Raw genomic sequence first — 6,580 nt, forward strand, 5'->3', positions numbered from 1 at the left:
AGTTGACCAATTATTTATATAAAGATCCCTCCCAGACTCCCCTGGTGCTGGTGTCCTCATGTTCTCTAACATCCAGCAGGTGGAGGCAGTGCACCATCACATCTCCAGTGTCGGGTTCATCGGGTGCATTATGACACGGGTTCCCTCCATCAGCTGCTGCTGTCCACTTCTTCTCCTCACAATCCACTGTATGGTGGTTTATTAGTAAAGCAGATTAAGAGTGTGTGGCCTTGTGTGAATGTGCATGTGTCCATCGCCATAATTAGAAATTAATCTTATCATTTGAAAGACATTTCTATTTCCCATGGGTGTATTAATTGTGTATACATGTAATTGGGCTGCTTTCTCCTGCCTAAAAGGACTTTTTCCCTGTTTTAACTGCGAGTAATTACATGCATATATGGCCGGGTTGAGGCCATCGCTTAGCGACAGCGCGTTGACGGGAAATGTAATTTGAAGAAAAGGCTACCTGAATCACCTTAACTCCCAGCAGAGCATCCTAGAATAATTATCATCCTTAAGTTAAAGCAGTGTGGTTCATTCAGCTGCACACCCACGCCTCCGCACAGAAAGATGCCTGCCATAGCTATAATTTCCTCGGACCCCAATGGGCACATGGTTCATTGTTGAAGCTTTTTCATGTTGCCGGCTTTCTCTCTGAGCATGAAATTAGAAAGCCAATAATTTGGGTTGATTTAGGTATGCAAGAGGAGCCTGTGGGGTCATATACCCATAGGTAATCAATACTAATTACCATTTCATTTCTCCCCCCTGCTCCTTTTTCTTCTAGAATCGCATGTGAATCTGATCTCATTGGACTGATTAAAGGTTGCAAATGAAGGGTCCTCACTCCCCGATACTCATCAAAGGCCAACAACACGCTCGGTAACTTTGTCTTCATTTAATTCTACATTGTCTTCAGACAAGGTCCCAATTACAAGCTTGCAGTGAATCTCCAAAAAAGCCTGCGCACATTGACCTTTTTAGATTAAAAGCACATTCTCTTTCTCTCACGGAGTCCCATACAGTCCAATTTCCTTTCTAATGAACCACGGAGGTTTCTCCTGTTGTAATAACTGCCGAAGAGCAACATAAGATTACTATAAAGGTATTGTGATAACAATGGCAATGTGAGCCAATAAATCATAGCTGGCTGAGATTGAAGAAAGGCAATATTTTTTTCTCTCAAAATGAATCACATTTATGACATTCTGAATGAATATTTATGAATAAATAAATCCATGCAAAAATAAACGAGCACATAATACATTCCAGGAGAGATGAGAAAGCGCAGAACAGCAGCAAGGTATAGATTTTAGATATGAGTCACTGCAGTCCCCGATGACTGCATCGAAAACATATACTTTGATGGAGCTGGTTCTCAAATAAAACGAGCGGACCACATGACTTGTTTCCAGACATTGGATAAAGGATTTGATCCACCTCGCACACGAGAGTAGCTCTGGCTTAAAACAAGCCCAGTGAGTCGCACTCCAATTTAGACTTCCCACAATCCAGCAGGCGAGTGCAGAAACACTCGTATGAGAATCTCCCTTTGACAATTAAGACACCCATGGAGGCATGGAAAGCTCTCAATTCCATTAGCCTCTGTGCTGTTTCACTCTATCTGTCCACTGAGCCCTAACTTACTTATTAGTACAAGTCTGCCGTATTTTGTTAGGGAAGCGATTAGTGAAATCTACATGAAAAGGCAATTTCCCTCTTCTTTTATTTCCCTTCACTCTCACACTTCATTGGGATCAGACAGATGTAAAGAATGACATTGGGGCACTAATGAAGCTCGCTCTGCATCATTTCGGATGTTATTCTATGGACGGAAGTGTCTTTATTTACTCGTTTCTGCGTAATGGAACATTCAGGAGTTGGTCAAAAAGACATTGGGGCTTTTTTAACCAGAAGCTTGCAGCATTGGCTGGCAGTCAGCTCGGGGACTGCAGCTCCACTTTGATGTATTAGAGTTAATATCTTCCTGACATTTCTCAGGACAGATTTTCATCACTGGATTCATCTGTACTTTTGAGGCTATGTGATAAATGAATCAGGACATTCATTTTCCTTCCCTCGTCTCCGGCTTGTGCCCAGAGAAGACGAGCATGAGTAAATATGGATCTACTGTTGGCTGTGAATCTTTTTAGGGGTGTGCATGTGTGTGTGTGTGTTTCCATATTCAACCCCAGTGTGCCTGAGCAAGCGGGAGTCTGAAGCGAGTGTACTTGCGACACGAAATAGACGGTGGCATTAATGTAACTGACATTAATTTGACAGAGCGCTCACTAACATGCGAAGTCACTCACAGTTCATAATAATAATATTAACTCGGCATTAACATGCAAGGCTGTCTGTTGCACCAGATGCCGAGTGTTTGTGAGAGTGGGTGCTGCAGCCTGTCTTTCTGGGCCACGAGTGTGGCTCGAATATGCACAACAAGAAAAGCCTCATTCTTGCTGTCTGAGCATCACGGTGGGACTGAAACTCCTGCAGGGAGACACCGCAGCATTCTCCGAATAGCTAAAGGCAAGCGGTGTAAAGGTGAGAGTTAGAGCAGGTTTAGACATAAAACCTGTCTGTCACTGCACAGCATATATAGCTTTTTCAACTTGATCAACTGCTTGCTTGCCCTTGAGCTGAGCAGCACGCACGCACGCACGCGCACACGCGCACACACGCACACACGCACACACACCATGTATACATCACTTCAGGGGACATTACATTGACTTACATGCATTTCATGGAGACTTATCCTAACCTTAACCATAACCAACCGATGCCTAACCCTAACCCACCCTAATCCTAAATCTAACCAAGTCTTCACCCTAAAATTAATGATTCCCCTTATGGGGACCTCCAATTTGTCCCCATAAGGGAGGCGAGTCCCCACACGTGACTGTGTAAACAGATTTAGGTCCCCGCAAGTATAGTAATAATGCTAGCACACACACACACACACACACACACACACACACACACACACACACACACACACACACACACACACACACACACACACACACACACACACACACACACACACACACACACACACACACACACACACACACACACACACACACACACACACACACACACACACACACACACACACACACACACACACACACACACACACACACACACACACACACACACACACACACACACACACACACACACACACACACACACACACACACACACACACACACACACACACACACACACACACACACACACACACACACACACACACACACAAATATATAGCAGGTGTAGCCAGTGGAAAAGCTGAAGGCTATTTAGTCCCAACCATTAACACTAATCAAAAACCACTTTACCTGATAAGAACTGCAGTGGCCATCCACCAACTACAGTCACCCGCATCCCTCTTAGCTAATATTGACCGGGCTTAAACAAGGTGCCACCAGTAGGGAGCATGAAGGTGATGAAGAGATTCGGGTGAGAGTGCTAATTCGTAGCAAAGCGGAAGAGGGACAGCTCAATTGCTGACCTGGATGATTAGTCTGTGACAGATTGCTAAAGATTGTGTCCCAAACGGGTAAGAACACAATTACAACCCATATATAAAACATGCCCCCGCACGGAGAGACACAAAAACATTGACGCAAGACACAGTGAGGCCAAATAAGTAGTGCCAGAACAGAAAATAACATGCAAAGTTAACACACACACACACACACACACACACACACACACACACACACACACACACACACACACACACACACACACACACACACACACACACACACACACACACACACACACACACACACACACACACACACACACACACACACACACACACACACACACACACACACACACACACACACGCCTATACAGTATGGATTGGGCATTGACCAAAGCTCATGAAAGATGCAGTTATGCAGATGGAGTCAGCATGAGTGAACGCAGGCCATAGGGGGCTGGTGTGGGGCAGCACAAAGCTCCCCCCCCAACTCAGCGGTCAGCTCTTCCAGGCGACAGGAACCTTCTGGTGTCGCATTTAATCACACAAATACAATAGTGCTTCGTGTACAGTTCATAAGCAAGGATTTTCAAAATAGATATTCCAATCAAGAAGATGGCGACAATACTGATATAAACAAACGCTTACTTTTATTAACCTCCAAGTAAAAAGTAGGAATTTGGGTTGGAAGTGAAGTTCTTAAAGCGGCTATATTCAATATCTTCCTATTAACAACAGAGGGTATGACTCCTTGTGTGTGAAAAGACACTGGTAGTGATAAACCCAGAGATAATTGCCACTTGACTCTGCAGTTTCCTTCAGCTTTGCAGAGCTTTATAGCACCTTTAAGCTAACTCAGTTTTCACTTTTTAGCTCGCAGCCGGTCTCATGTTTTTTTTAATGAAGTATGCAGCTGTTCCCAACACAACAAAAAAATACACTTGGTACATTAAGGTGACCAGATTTTCAAAATTAAAACTGGGGACATTTTGAGTTTTGTGGTCAATATATCATTAACATATCCAATTTTCTTCACTGTTAAAAAAAAAAGGGGGACAATTCTGGTTCAATGTAATTCGAACATTTGAACTGTTGAATACAAACAGAAGGACGATAGCTCATATATGAGACTTCAGGTCTTTTATTTTGAAACTGTACATCAGATTGTCCAGATTCTCTCTGAGTGATTAGATGGGGTGCCCTGCTATCACCCTGAAGTGAAATAAGTATTTGATTGACTTCGAGTGACTCTTTGATTATGGACGGTTTCCATTAAATAATAATAAAAATATAGATGGACAATAGATCTAATTTGAGATTTTAAACAGTATACATTTTAAATTGTGCTTCAGAAAGTACTGTTATTTTAGGAGTGTTGTGAGATGGTGTCAACATCAATTGAAATTAGTCACCCAGTGGAAATGTCAGATATGTCTTCATAACTGTATACTTACATTTTACATTCACTCAGTTATAATGTGGTAGTTATACGTAGTTTGTTTTACATTATTATTGATCACATTATATAGTACATATTTCTTAATTTAAGCTCCAGTATATATTAATATGTTTGGTGTGTTTTTTAGGTAGGCCTATATTTGTTATTGACCGAGTAAACGCTTTTATTTGAAGGCAGTTTTTACAGGCCTCTATATGCATAGGATATTCGCGCACCCGCAATCTGACCGCAATACAACGTGCGGGCTGGCTTGACTGTGTTTTCCGAAGTGGGGGCTGGCTTGACCGTAGTCTGTTTACCCAGTGTTTCCTGACATGAAACGTTTTATTTCACCTTGCTATGTGTTTTTAACGTATATTAAAAAACGGGGACATTTCCGGGGACAGTTTCAACCGGGGACATGCCAATACAAACGGGGACTGCCCCCGGAAAACGGGGACGTCTGGTCACCCTATGGTACATACCAAGCATCAAACAGCATAGTTAGCAACTAGCTAGTGAGCATTGTGGAACATTTTGCTTTAATAAGACACATATTTACCGCAAGAGTTAGTTACAGACCAAAACAAAGAGAACATTTGAGACTTAATACAGATGTTAACAAGATGTTATGAGCAAATTAGTGAGATTTAGAAGTGCTAGGTAGATTTTGTCTCCTTTTAGCAGAGCTATGCTAGCGGTTTTACTCTATCCAGTCTTTACGCTAAGCTAAAGCTAACATCGTTGGCTGCTGGTTCCAGCTACCCATATTTGACATACAACATGAGTGGTGTCATTTTTCTCAGCTAACTCTTGCCAAGAAATAATATAACAAATGACTAGTGTAAATAACATCAGACAAAAGCCAATTATTCAATCAACATTTCAGGCTTTCTGTGGGCACGTAATGGCAGTTATCTTGGTGTTGACTAATTGTTCTTTTGGAATATACGTTTTTAGGCTATGCGGAACTCAAGGCAATCAGCGTCATTCAAACCGCTATTGTTTGTTTAAATTCTTCATCCTGGAAGTCAGTTCCAAGCACTTCCTTCACAATGACACCTGACACATTGGATCAGTCAGGGTCAGGGACTAACATGAAGTCTGTCATCATGTCCATCGTAAGAGCCATGGCACGAAATGATGAAAGTATTGTTTCCAAACTCAACATAATATGAAGACTAAATCACATAACTGCCAGATAGTATGGCTGTAGCATAGTGAGTGAACATCTTTTCACTGCTGCTGTGTATTATTTCTTAAAGCAGTTCTTCTTTTATCCTTCAACTTGTGTTGTCTGTACCTCCTACACAACCAGGCTGTTTTGTGTCTGCCATGTGTTTGATGTGTTCACTCTTCCACACGGTCTTTACTGAGGAAAACTGCAATTTAGTGCGCAGTGGGATGGACATCAGCGTAACAGCGCCCACATACACGCTGAAGTCTGGAGACTGAGGGTTCGTCGGGGCATATATTATGAGCAGAAATGAGGGAAGAAGATCATGTTGCAGAGAAAGACAAGAAAGTCTGCAGTGTCCTACCGCAGATTTCCATCGCTTCATACATGCATAATTCAATTGAATATTTTCCCATTTTATGGCCCTAAATATTCATGAATGATAAGGGCTCAG

This window comes from Pseudochaenichthys georgianus, chromosome 20 (assembly GCF_902827115.2).
Source record: "Pseudochaenichthys georgianus chromosome 20, fPseGeo1.2, whole genome shotgun sequence".
NCBI lineage: Eukaryota > Metazoa > Chordata > Actinopteri > Perciformes > Channichthyidae > Pseudochaenichthys > Pseudochaenichthys georgianus.